General features: G+C 42.7%; 1 pseudogene; it reads right to left on the bottom strand.

Annotated features, from left to right (window-relative positions):
• Nucleotides 1-984: 984 nt before the first annotated feature.
• Nucleotides 985-13,054, bottom strand: part of LOC119740726 — a 28,825-nt pseudogene continuing 16,755 nt past the window's right edge.

Here is a 13,054-nt window from a genome sequence, read left to right as displayed (position 1 = left end):
AAAATTTAAATAAGATAATGTTAGAACAATTACGCGGCCACGATCTCGTGGCGAACAAGACTCGCATTTTTTTGTTTTTAAATTTTGTGCAAGCATCCGGGCGCGTCGACGCACCATGGGTAGTAGCCACGCGCGCACTAAAAGGCTGATGATTGGTTGGAATTTTGCTACCCTTTTGGGGTAGCAAAAATCGAGATTATAATTAAAGATAAACATAACAAATTCTTGACAAGCTGTAAATGGCCCTCGTGTCTTCGCCACTCGCGTGTGTGGTCTCCCGCTTCAGTCGCTTCGCGTCTTCGCCACTTTGTCTGATGCTGGCAAGTTAAGCCACGATGACCTTGGCGAAAGCCTAGGGTGGAGCTTGAGGTGACCTCAGTAAGGCCATAAGGCTTGAGAATGCTGCACCAACCTACGATCTCGACTGACTCGAACATTCTTCGGGAAATTTGGATATTCGAAACAAAAATCAGAGAAAACGGTAACGTCAGACCATGCAGCGACATCGATGTCGTGCATATTCGAACTGCCAGCCTGGTCATTAGTATGCTCCTTTAGATATTACGCTAATTAACAAAGCGTTTACAGGTTCCAAATACACGACCATCACTCCCTCAGTCTGGCTTCCAGGCGCACAATTGCAAAATTACAACACCGTCTGCAAATGGTGCCCGACTAAATTTGGTGCAAAATATATGGGAGCCCAGAGAGGCCACATAAAGCTTATACTCGATCGTTAACTCAACGTTGAAATTGTGCAGCAGCAGGATTCCAGTCAAACCAGTGACTGGTGTGGCGGTTTTTAGACATCATCTTACATTGAAAAAATAAAAAATTGCCGACGCGCATGCGACGCGCGCGCAGACCAGAAACCGGAGCCTTTTTTTTGGCCTAACGTATATATTAACTTCACATTAATGCAAAAGTCACTGATATGCAGAAGTCAATGAAGTGAAACCACGTACATTGTACTTTTTTAAGTTTGGAATTTGTGTGAAGCGCTATTATAAGCACCACATCATCATGACAAATTCATACCGGGTAACGCGAGCTTTTACCCTCGAGGTACCCCACAAACGCTTCCAAACCTCGTGATATCTTAAGATAATCGTGAGTTACCTAGCGCTACTGTAAAGTTTGCATTCTCCCAAATGTTTGCATTTTCTCAACTGAACACCATCCACACACATTATACAATGATCGACACGTTCTCATGCACAACTAACTATACGGTTTTATCGAAACTTCCAGTTCTGAAAAGATTAGTAATACGCTATCATAAAAATATTGATGATTCTGAGTCTAAAAAAACCCCAAAACAAGCTGTTGACACGGAACTTTGTAAAAGAAACTACTTTCCAAACAAGCAAACACATCAGCAATGACAAGAAAATCACACATTGTTAAAGCTAATAATGAAACAGTTGAGTCTGAAACAAAACACGAATATTGAAACCATCATGCAAAGCGTTCCAGATTGTCAGCAATATGGTAATATTCAATTGTTTGCACGTACGGATGAAAAAAGTTTTAAAATGTTATTTCTCTGGGAAATGATACTCCCGACGTGCCTCATATTAAGTGGAAACGTGAAAATACACACGTTTTAAAGGTACCTTTTTCTTCTTCTTTTACAAAAGAAAGCGTCCGGTAGCATCCTAAGCAAAGAATGGATTCTTATTTTAAGAGAGTATAGATTGCGTGTATAATTATAAACAAAACCAAAACGTGGTTGCTAAACTATAGCTTTCCATTGTTCCTCCAATACTAGCGGTGGTGACCAAAGCCACCCCAATCGTTAAACGAATGCGAGCTGGAGCTGGAGCTGACGCTGCTACTTTTATAGGAATCTCCTTTTTGCCCCTTCAGTCCTGTCGGTCCAGTTGCCCCAAGCTCCCCCTTCTGACCTTTGGATCCTGAAATTCCCCAAAATCCGCGTGCGCCTTTTTGTCCATCAGGTCCTACATCGCCTTTAGGACCTGTGACTCCGAGGGACCCCTTCGGACCTTCAGGCCCCTGCGGACCCGTCAAGCCAGGCTCGCCGTTCGAACCTACTTCGCCTTTTTGTCCCGGCAGGCCAACCCCTTTAGGACCAAACTTCCCTGGAGCTCCTCGATCCCCTTTCTCCCCTAGTCCGACGGGTCCTGTTGCTCCAATCCCCCCCTTCTCACCAGACGCCCCATTCTGTCCACTCTCTCCCTTGAGACCTTGACCTGGAATTCCTGGGACTCCTGGGATTCCTGGCTTGCCCGGGGCACCCACGATCACGTGACAGCAGGTGGTACAACCCTGTTGGATGGGGTCAGGGGTGAATGTTGTCGTCATGGATGTGGCATCTTGTATTGCCTCTGCCGTGTCTTCACTCGCATCGCCACCAGTGAGGAGCAGAGTAGCCACGATGAGCACTGGCAATTGAAGTTTTACCTGGAAATAAAACGTTTTATATCAAGATTCATGAAGATCTTCATGCATGTCCAGGATCTTTGTGAGTTAGTCAGCAGCGAGTCCTAGTCTTGGGGAAAGACTGGATGGGAACGTTTTTGCTCTGACGGCTAATTTCTATAGTCTGGTTTCCGGACCTATTTCTGACAAATCTAATAATTAGGTCAGATATAGCCACCACGGCTAAATTAAACATGACCACACGGGCGGTATTCTTGGCTCATGGGCTTCGCGGGGGGGGGGGGCAAGGGGGCGCTCCCCCGGGGGAAGAAGGGAAAAGAAAAAAAATGAAAAAGAGGTGCGAAGCCATATTGCTGTTAATTTGATGGGGGGGGGGGTGGGCAAATGTTCCCCTACCCACGCTCGGAAAATGATATGTTGAGAATATGTTGAAAAAGTTAGGACATTTTTGGGGAAAATGTGCTTTGTCCCCCCCCCCCCCCGCAAAAATCCTGGCGACGGCCATGACTTGACTTCGTCTCCGTCTATTCACCTAATATTGCAGCCAGTTTGTTTGACTCTCTTTTTGGGCTTGCAGTTTGATGCCCCCTGTAGCAAAACATCGATTCGTATTAAGCCAGAACCACCAAAAGTCAGGGACCTAAAAAATCAGGCGAAGCCGAGACAGAGACGTTGCCAAGTTTTGGGTGGAAAAAATGGTGATCGTCACATTCAAAATAGAACATAGTGCACAAATTATTTAAGCCCGCCACTAAGGCACAACCGCACAACTACGTACATGTACATGTGTATATACCAGTGTTGTAGTCGAGACCGGATAGTCCGAGACCGAGACCAAGACCGAGACCTGAAGTTTCGAGACCGAGACCGAGACCGAGACCGGCCCCTTCAAGGCGGACCGAGACCGAGACCGATATGGTCCGAGACCGAGACTGAGACCGAGACCGCGGATAATAAATAACAATAATCTAAATAAAAACAAGACACTAATTACGGCTAAACAGTCTGTCCTTGAGATGATGATGCTAATGGGGATGTGAAGGAAGTATTTGAAAGCTAGGAATCACTTGTACCTGCTTGTGTCATGCGCATGCTCTTCATGTTTGCTTTATACCTTAAATCACAACATGGCAACAGAATTTGTTATTGTCACAATCAATTACAAAAATTGAAAACAACCTAATTTAAAGGGCAAAACCTGATATGATGATGATTTTCATATATCTTTGCCACTTTAAAAAAAAAAATTAATTATTTTTTTAACTACTAAACAGAGTAAATCTGATAAAGAAACTCTAACTTAGGAGTACAAGTTTTACTAATTTTTTGCAATGTTGAAACTTGACAAAAGTAAAAAGTTAAAGGTGGATGTTTCATCTGTTATAGGAACTCGGACCCTAAACTCCACAACCACCCCTTGGTTTCAGCAATGATTACTAACGGATATTTAAATGCAACTTTAATTTTACGTTGGGCCGCCTTGTAAACCTGATTTCAAAAAAATTGGAGCAAGACAATATTGATTTTTTTTTTAATTTCCGTCATGGAATATAGACTTGTACATGTAGACCCAAAAGTTGAGAGATGGTAGCCAGATATGGATTTTTATTTTTTCTGACCAGCATTTTGCTTTTTGAGGAATAATGGGGTACTTCAAATGAACAGCCAGAAAACGGAGTCTTATCATACACTCTCATGGCAACAGTGAGTAGTATCAGGTAAAGAGTGTATGAATTCATTGCTGGAAAATCAGGTAGGAATATGTACTCCTTCTCCAAAATACTATCCCAAATTAAAGAGAAGATTGGGGTCGAAAATGTCACTAATTTGGAGCACCTCATTTATTTTAAAAATAAAAAATACTTAAGTTAACGCCCACAGGGGTGGGCGAATAAACTATACAATCCCCGAAAATGGTTGGCCCTTATTGCATATACTTACTTTGCTTTCATATGTGCGAGACTCAAATGTCGACATTTTGGCTGGTCTCGACTCGAGACCAGTCAAAATGTCGAGACCAAAGGGGACCGAGACCGAGACCAAGACCGAGACCACAGCTCCCGAGACCGAGACCGAGACTGAGACCGGCAAAAAGTGGTCTCGAGTCCGAGACCGAGACCATTCTCGAGACCTACAACACTGGTATATACGCCTTGCGATGACATTTTTTTAGATGTAAAAAAAAACTTTAAAAAAAGAAGTCAAACTGAACTCAAAACTTAGAAGAATGACAGGTATTTTATTGGTTAAGAAAAACTCTTTTACATCCGGAAATAACCGAGCCATTGCCGGCGTATCCGAATGCCAACGAAATGCATTTTGTAAATATTGGACACTTTCGGAAACCGGCTGGGGCCTGGCCCGTTTTTGAATTTTTGTTTTTAGCCTTGGCGACTATATCTGACGTGAGGTTTGACAGGAAAATAGTTAGAATCTTGGCAAGCGCAGTCATTCGACACGTAGGTTGAGGGTGCGTTCAACAACCTAGTCTTGGGAGTCTAGCATACCCGACGAGCGCGCGACAGTATCCAATAGTTAAAGCGAATACACAGGCTTGATGTAGCCTATGTAATTTTAACAGTTCATAAAACAAATCACAAAATGGCTCATTTTTTGTCTTCAAAAAAAGCAAGTTGGAACAATAGTCGAAAACAATCGCATTCGGACAAATTAGTTTGACAAAGTTTTACGGTAGGACTACTCCTCCACAACATCATACATCAAAACTTACCAAAATCATCTTGATCTTGAATTGTTATTTTGTTCACAAACGTTTTCAGCTCGATCTCTGTCCGATGTGCATACACCTCCCCAATCAAAAACTGACTCCTTTATCTTCCTGCAACATCTACATTAATGTCTAATGGTACCATCGGAATGTTTTCTTCTCAAATTCGGATAGGTGAGCCCAATAAGATGAGGGGGGGGGAGTAGATGTTTCTCAAATTTACGACGAAGATTGAATATTGCAATGAGTGACATATTTTATATCCTTTTATTTTTCAATTGTCCTTTACTAAAGATGGGAAACGGAAGGATAATGAACTGATGAATATATAATTTTTTTTTCAATCGGTAAATTCTCCCCTATTTGAAAATAGAAAATATCTTTGTATTAACGTCATTTTTATGATTTATGTTTTTGGTTGAGGTTGTTTTCTACCTCCTGCTGTGAATGCAATTACATTTCTTGACATGTGATTTCTTTAATAAAAAAAATGGAAGTTATCCCCAATGGGCATGTGTGTTCCTTTCGTGCGAGATCCAAAGCAAAGCCAAAAAATATTTGAAAATAAGGCAAGAGTTTTTAAAAATGATTTCGATGATTTATGTTTTTGGGTTGAGGTGGTTTTTACCTCCTGCGGCGGATGCATTAAATGTTATTGAGGAGTTGTTGTTCATAATACCAACAGAAAAGTGATCCCCCGCAATACGTGATGAAAGGCAACCATTAAACTGGCATTCTTCAAGGCCTTTCGTGTGATATTTGAAGAAAACACACACAACCCGTGGCACGGCATAGTAGGGTGATCGATAGAGCAGTCGCAGGGGGGATGGGGGAGGGGTGGGGCGAGGGGGGGGGGCAGTGGCGTAACGGGGTCCTGTTTTGCAAGGGCAACTGGGGAGGGGCTCTTTTTCTGAAGGGAGCATTCAGTTGATATTTGGGGGGTTTTTTAATTATAAAAATAATATTTTTGGCCTGCCTAAAACTTCTGAGCGGTGTCCCCTCCCACTTAAACGCCACTGCGTGAGATGGGGGAGGGGGGGACAACAGGACCTGTATTTCCTGGGTATGACCCACCACCACACACACTGTCTTACAACCCTATAGAACACCATTCAGTCACAAGAACCATTTATTTAAAGTAAATAAGAATCGTTTACAACAGATGAACAGGGATATTGTAACAGTAAGGCATTCAAATGATGTGAAATGTCCCTGTCATTGAGACTGAAGTTTCACGCACGGACTACGCGCTTGCTTATAAGACTGAGCAAGAAACAGGACCAACACAGATTAGCTGTAGGAGATTTACCAGATCTACACATGTACTACTCACATTGCACATTAGCAGGTCACACACAATATATCGTCATGCAGAGGTCAACCAGAGACGGATCCGGGGGGGCGTGGCGGGCGCACGCTACCACTTTCATTCAGAAAAAACGTAGAGAGACGCAAAAAGAGAAGAAAAAAAGAGGGAGAGACAAAATCGATAGGGCAGTTCACATCAGGCCGTAGCCTGCTATAGGATTAGTTGCACATAACTACCCTCCCTTTTAAAAGCTTTTCCTTACGTGGGGGACACAATATCGTTCCCACCCCCCACACACACACACTTTTGAGGGAGCCACATTCCGTCCACGGACTATACAGTTGCATTTGCGTAAAAGACGAATTTAAAAGGCAACTGCGTCCCGGAAAGCGCCAAATAGGGCTACAAAACGCGTTTTTAAACGAAATTGAAAAGAAAGCTTCCTGTCCAGGCTATCATTGCTACAAATTTGCCGTTTTTGTGATATTCTTGCGAGAACGAATTTCGGGGTCCGGCACAATTTAGACTCTCGATCGAGCTGTTTGGGTGCATCGCATGCTGCGGACCGTCGGGCTCAGGTGACGTGTGTACTGGTGCTAGTTTGTACCTGAACAAAATGTGTAAACACAAGACGTTTACCGTACAATAATATTGAACAGTTCAGGGGAACTCCTCGTCCAAGAGAGACAGACTACTATTGATGGCTGAAATAAGTATGCGTATTCCACAAAATGTCCCCCGCCACAGCAGTAAACAACTTTTTTTCCCCTGACTTTTGTCAGGAACAGTGCGACATTAGTAGTTTTCTCTCAACCAGATTTTGAAATGGATAAAGTAAACAATCAAAACATACCAACAGTTTGTTAAATTCGCAAGTCCAAAACGTAAAAACAAAACCACTACTGTTTGGATGGCCATGCAAATTAATCCTCTATTTTATTTCATACAAACAGTATTATATACATGATTGTATATACCCATACAATAATATTGTTGCATGGCATATTATGCCATGCAATAATAGTAGCATCGCAAAAGAAAGGAAAAACAGTACACCTACGCCGAGGAGGTTATGTTTTCATTGTGTTGGTTGGTTTGTCTGTTAACAAGATAACAAAAAAAAGTTATGTACGGATTTGTTTGAAAAATCTTTCAGGGGTGGTCCTTGGTACAACTACAAATACAAATAGGATTAGATTTTGGAAGTGATCCGGATCCGGGTCTGGATCCAGGATTTTTTAAGGATTTATACGAGGAAATTTTACATTTATCAGAGTATTTCTTTTGGATGTACTGACAATAATGGCGGGGAATTGTTTAGCCTAGGCAGGTTTGCGCTCTATGAGTGCATGGGCGTCGCCAGGATTATTTTCCAGAGGAGGGCAAAGCACCTTTTTTCCCCCAAATCCCTATATTTTCCAGCATTTTCCCGAGTGATTTTTTTTTTTGGCTTGTCCAAGGGGGGGGGGGGGCGGGAACGCCCCTTGCCCCTCCTCCTTCGCGGCGCCCATGTCTGAGTGCTTTCTAGTTAAAGATGAGTTCCCAGTGCGTTTTTTTAGTTTTACCTTAAAAAAATTTGACTTGTGTTGTTTGTAATAGCTATTTCGATAGAAATATAAAAGTTAGTCACTTTGGGCGAGACATCCAACGAAACAAGATCCGACCACGTTTCGTTACTGAATTGTTTCAAAATTAAACCATCTGTTCGATTTTGATAGTTTTAGAGGGCTGCAGATGCTCCAAATCTGAATATAGAATATGTTTTCGTTAAGTCGAAAGATACAAATTGAAAATTCGTCAGGATGAAACATAATTTGAAGCTTAGAGCACGCAGTATACATCGAAAGCTATAAGTAAGCAAATAAAGTTGAAACTCATATCATTGAAATGAAGCATGAGAAGTCAAAACAATACGAGTATAATAATGTAGCGCTTGTACTTTTAAAAGTTTGTTGTAAGCAGTAGTAATATACATAATACTATGTCATGATTTCTACTTCGGAACTTACGTCGTGCACCTTGCTATTCCTCTTAAATGTACGAAAACTATTTAATATCACTTTCTGGTCAATTTTTAGGGAAAAGAGTGCACTTGAAACATTTTAACATGCCCCTGCTTTTAATGTGATATTATTTCAGAAAGACACTGTTCAATCAACCTCGTCCCCAGGGTGCCGAGCAGTACGCGCCCACTACTACCTGCTCTCTCGCCCTGGTATGGATCACTTGCATGTGCAAGACTTTTGAACAAGTATGCAAATGACGAGTAGTCTGGTGTCTGCATGTGCGTTACATTTGCGTTCTTTTTTGTATGCGATGTCTGGGGTAAAAACAGAATCAATTCGTCGCAGTGCGAGCATGGCGTGAGTTACGTAAACACGATTTTATTTTCATTAAACGTTTACGATCTTAACGAGACAACATGCAGTTTCCAACAACTTGGAACGGAAATGAATATTTTCGAGAAGGCGTGGACGAATGATCGCGAAAACACGTACTGCACGTACTGCATATAAATCCATTACTAGCCAATTGCGGTATCGAATCAGGATACAGGAAGAACTTCCTATCCAGGGCTTACTATTTGAAACGAGGTTAATAAAGTAAGCACTGTTCAATAGACCTAAGACCTAATGACGTAATGGCTTTGTTTAAATATGCGCTTTCCTATGGGAGCGAAGTCGGGACGCCAGACGAAGTAGGGACCGTCTACAACATAGGAAAGCGCACATGTAAACAAAGCGTGACGTCATTAGGTCTCAGGCCTATTTACATGGTCTCTGTTCAAATTGCGAACCCAATATTTGTTATAATATTGAATAACATCTTTGGAGAAAACTTTGCTTATTGGCCTAGTGTTATGTACTGAAACTGCAAGGAATAACCAAAGAAACGAAAATTTACAACTGCAAAATATCAACAATTCTGGCAAATGTACTGTTGCTCATGAATAAGCAAATTTGCATTGGCATAAAAACTAAAAAGGCACCACAATGCTCTTTAAAATGGCAAAGAGAAAATTTGAAAGTGACATTAACTGGGACACGAACGCGCATTTTTAAGGCATGCATTTTAACCAATCATTACATGCAGCCCTTTTATCCTTCGAAACACTGCTGTAAATATAGTAATTTGTGTTCGAAAAGAGAACAATATGATTGCTGCAAGTTTGCTTACTTCATATTTTATTTCAAGCTCTTGCTAAAATATTTCTCATTAATTTTTGGTTTGGAACCAGGCATGTTAAAAGGGCCTATATGCAAAGTAATTGTTTAATGTAGTCCTTGTAAAATCCATCTTTGTGTCCCATTTAGGCCTAATTCTATTTATAAAATTTAGGGGTGTATTGGTGCTTTTTTCTTTATTATGCTGATGCCAATTTCTATATTCATCAGCAAAAGCGTGATGTCATTTCAGGTAGACCCCTTTCATGTTACAGCTATTTCAGCACCAAATTTACAAGAAGTTTGGATATTTCGCTGTCGTATATGTTCTTTTCTTTGATTCGTCGTTGTATCAGTACATGGCAGTAACGAGCAAACTTATCTCACACATATTATTTTCAATTCGCAAAATAATGTTTGGGTCCACAATTTGAACAGAAAGGCCCTAAACTGAACGGTATCTTCCTGAAATGACATCACAGCAACAGCGCCCTCAGTTGTCCGAAAAACAAGGAATGTGTAAAAACGTTATAAAGAAGCGTACTTTTCAACAGGATTAAACAAAAAGGGATGTCAAATTATGTTTCATACGTTTAAGATTGTTAAGGCTGCACAAAATATGTTCCTCAAACAAGTCATACGTCATAAACCATTAAAGTGAATGTACACAATATTACTTTAAATGAGTTTTGGCATGGTCCCACGTCCGTCATACATGCTTTGGTGTACCTCATTGCAATTACCCATGATGTTTCCCTTCAAATTTCATGAGTGTGATTCCTTTGAACCAATTATGGTGGTATTGTGACAATCTGTATCAGAATAAACTAGTGTCTGTTGCAGTTCATAAAACAAAGCTTTTGTCTTTAATTAAGGAGCACCCCATTTAACCAAAGGCTTCCGCTTGGTCCAGCTTTATACGATAGGGCAACTAGGGATCTCCTTTTTGTCCCTTCTCTCCTCTCGGCCCCGGCATTCCTTGTTCCCCCTTCTGACCTGGTAAGCCCATCGCTCCCTTGGGGCCATATTCTCCAGGAAAACCGGGGTTCCCTTTAGGACCTGCTGGCCCACCGGGGCCCTGCGGACCTACAGGCCCCGGCCGACCTCTGGTGCCCCGTTCACCAGCCGGTCCCGTATAACCAGGTCCACCCTTCACTCCTGGATATCCACGGTCCCCCTTTGCCCCTTTCTCCCCACCGGCAGGTCCGGGGGATCCCGGTTCCCCTTTCTGTCCTAACCCATCGCCTCTATCACCCTTTGGACCAGGTAAACCTCGGCGACCGGTTTCTCCTCTTAGTCCGCTTTCTCCTGGAAGACCAACTGGACCATAATCTCCGGGAAGCCCATCCAGCCCATCCCGCCCCGTTTCTCCTTTAGCTCCTTTCGCACCGGGCGGTCCAGGCGGTCCCTCACCTTTCCCAGCCTCCCCCTTCGCTCCAGGTTCTCCTCTCTCACCAGGCTTCCCATTCTGTCCCCTGAGACCTGCGATTCCTTGAGCCGGAATCCCAGGGACTCCTGGGATCCCTGGTGGCCCAGGAGGACCTGGGATCACGTGACAGCAGGTGTTACAGCTCTGTGGCTGCGGGCTGCATGGTTCTATCGGTTGTATCTGCGGGGTGGCTTGCGTGGTCTTCGCCGCGTCTTCAGCAGCACTTTCAACAGCTAGGAGCAGAGATGCCACGAGAAGCACAGGCAGTTGACGTTTTACCTGGAAACCAAACATTTTACAAAGAATCATCGTTTTGTAACCATCAAAATTTGGCCAGGATCTTAATTATTAGCCATCAAGATCGTTACCTTAGACTTGATCTAAGACCAGTCACCCACATGCGCAGTTATTTTAAAGGAAGACTTTTTGTGCACCTTTCTACTCCTCTTAAATGTAAGAAAACTACTCGACATCTCTTTTTGGTTGGGTTGGTTTCTTGATTGGTTCTTCTCCTAAACTCCACGTGGGAGTTCATACAGGAGGCCAGAAAACACCGGGGCAAACCCTTTCTCTTAGCGATAAGTTTCACTGAGTTCTGTACGTGCATTGCACACGGGACCTACGGCTTTACGTCCCATCCGAAGGACGAAGCAATAATGGTTAAGTGCCTTGCTTAAGGGCACAAGTGTCAGCCCGGTAGGCTCGAATCCACGCCACTGTTGCCTCTGAAACACCACAGCATGAGTCCGATGCCACCGCTAGGCTAAGTTGGTTGCTGCGGTTTACTTAGTTTAGAGGTTTTCTGCAGGTACGATAGCCAGGGTTTTTTTATCGCCCGTTGCAATGCTATAAAGCAAGGTCATTTTAAACCCGTGAGGCGCCACCGTTTAATTTGAACTGTAATCTACCACGGTGCTGAACATTTCGGTATGATGGTGCATGGGTGTTACGGTCTAACACAATCCCTTCATCAAAAGGCGTTTTGGTGAACATAATCCCTTCTCATAGTGTCTAAATAGATGGATAGAGGCCCTTTTTGCTAAAAAAAAAAAAAACAAGTTCATGCCACAAAAGTATACATGCCCAAATAACTCTGTACTCGGTCAGTTCCCGTGCGAAAAAAATCGAGTTGGAGATCCCTGATGTTTGCCTGGCCGACCCCCCCCCCCCAACTTAACATTAACAGTCTGATGCTACATGTACATGCATATAGCTAAAAAGGATGAGTGACCACCCTTTTCCAGGCTCCAAGACTGGACCTCCTATAGACAGGATGATTGATGGGCTTGTGATAACTGCAACTGTATACTTACAATAAAATTCAGAATTGTAATGACTTGAGTCAATGACTCGACTCGAGTCCGACTCGAGTCACATGTTTTGGTGACTCGACTCGACTCGAGTCCCTTAGGGCAAATGACTCGACTCGACTCGAGTCCCTCATCAAAATGACTCGACTCGACTCGAGTCCCTCATCAAAATGACTCGACTCGACTCGAGGAAGGCTAATAAGACTCGAGTTCCAAAAATAAAAGCAAAACTTTGCACAAAATATTTGCAATGACTTACGCCGGTGCCGGTTTTTGTTCACGTCATGTTAGAATGTTCGCGAATAATGTACATACGTGGTTTGATCAGTGTCCCCATTAGTTGAATGGCAATCAGCTGGCACCCCCTTTTTATTTACATAAAGAGTCTAATGTGGTGTCGCCACATGTAGTAGCCTGAATGTAAAATGTAAAAAGCCAAAACATGACTTTTTCTGTGTATTTATTGTATAGTGTTCAAATATTTGTGACTCGAATTGACTCGAGCTAAATACGTGACTCGACTCGACTCTACCACACTCTGTGACTCGACTCGACTCGACTCGACCTTCTTCACCTAATGACTCGACTTGACTCGAGTCACTTCTTTAAAATGACTTGACTCGACTCGAGTAACAAAAATCAGTGACTCGTTACAACTCTGATAAAATTACAAAAATAATATACCTAACAATACAAATCCTATGGGAGTTG

Source organism: Patiria miniata, unplaced genomic scaffold, assembly GCF_015706575.1.
Source record: "Patiria miniata isolate m_02_andy unplaced genomic scaffold, ASM1570657v1 HiC_scaffold_10, whole genome shotgun sequence".
In the NCBI taxonomy this organism is placed as follows: Eukaryota; Metazoa; Echinodermata; class Asteroidea; order Valvatida; family Asterinidae; genus Patiria; species Patiria miniata.
This window is presented reverse-complemented; position numbering and strand designations above follow the sequence as displayed.